Below are 1,316 nucleotides of genomic sequence, written 5' to 3' on the forward strand. Positions count from 1 at the left end.
AAGAGACAGGCCCCCGACCGCCCCGCGTGCTCGGAAAGCTGCGGGTGCCCACCTGTTCTCCTGGCTCCCTTCCGGGCTCACCCGCTGAACCCGGTTCTCGTCCACGTGTTTGCACCCAGCTCCTCATTCCCGCCTGTCTCAGGAGGTCCCCAGCCAAGCCGGGAGGATAGCCCGGGAGCCAGCAGGTGCCGCCACCGCGAACGGAGCTCCCAAGGCCGGTTAGGATGCAGGCACCCATTTTCCCGCTCTCTGAGCCTTTCCGGGGAGGCAAAGAGTACAGAGGGGCGTCCTGAGGCGCACGGGGGTGAGGAGGTGTTGGCCTCTGGGGGCCCAGATACACATAGTGCCCCAGAAGAATGCGCCGAAATCTGCCCACTGAGGCCCAGGCACTGGGGAGGTGAGAAAGAACTATCAGCAGACGGTCCGCGACAGCGCCTTGGAAGCCTGGGGGTGTGGGCTGACCCAGGTTTGACTGCTGGGCACAGGTGGGGCTGGCTGCCTGGGCAGGTCAGGGAGAAATATCTGCGCCACCCCAGGGACTTGTAGAATGGCTCCTTGTCCTCTGGCTCTCCTCGCTCTCCTTGCTTCTGAACCTGGGTTGACAGGCACTTGGTTCCCAGGGTGGATGTCGAGGTGAGGGGTGTGGTGGCAAGGTCTGCACTTGGGGCCCCAGGCCTGCGCTGGACCGAGTTCTCCCACGTTGCCAGCCCCTCCCCCTCTCGGGAGGAGCATGGAGCGCAGCTGTGACTCCCTGCAGCCAGGGGACGTGGCAAGATGCCTGCAGGTGTTCACTGAGCGCCAGGGCTCTCAGCTCTGTGGTGGGGATCGGAGGTCAGCTCTAGACTGGGGCCCAGTACTGTTTGCTGAGAGAAGTCCCGGCAGGTTGGGGGGCAGGTGTTGGGAGACTGAGGGGACCAACAGGCTAGGGGGATGTCCCCCTTGCCACCTGAATACAAAATGGGCAGGGAAGGAGCCGACGGCGGCTGCCAGCAGGCATTCTGTAACTTTCTGGGTGAAGGCACACCGAAGTGACCAGCGCCTGTGTCTCGGGTCAGGGGGAAGATGAGTGTTTAATAAGCATGTTGGAGAGAGCCAGGAGACACAGCCCCTCTCACACCATGCCCGAGAATAACTTCCAGATGGATCCTAGGCTTTCAAGGAAAAGTCAAGTGAAACTGCGTGTTCTGTAAGAAGGGACAGGGGCCGGGAGAGCATTCCCAACTACGGCGTAGGCTCTAGAGGCCATAGTCAAGGAAAAGAAGACCGCCCTTGGCAAAGTGAAAGGGGTGAGTGGCAAACGGGAGGGAGTATTTTCG

This window comes from Marmota marmota, unplaced genomic scaffold (genome assembly GCF_001458135.2).
Source record: "Marmota marmota marmota unplaced genomic scaffold, marMar, whole genome shotgun sequence".
Classification (NCBI taxonomy): domain Eukaryota; kingdom Metazoa; phylum Chordata; class Mammalia; order Rodentia; family Sciuridae; genus Marmota; species Marmota marmota.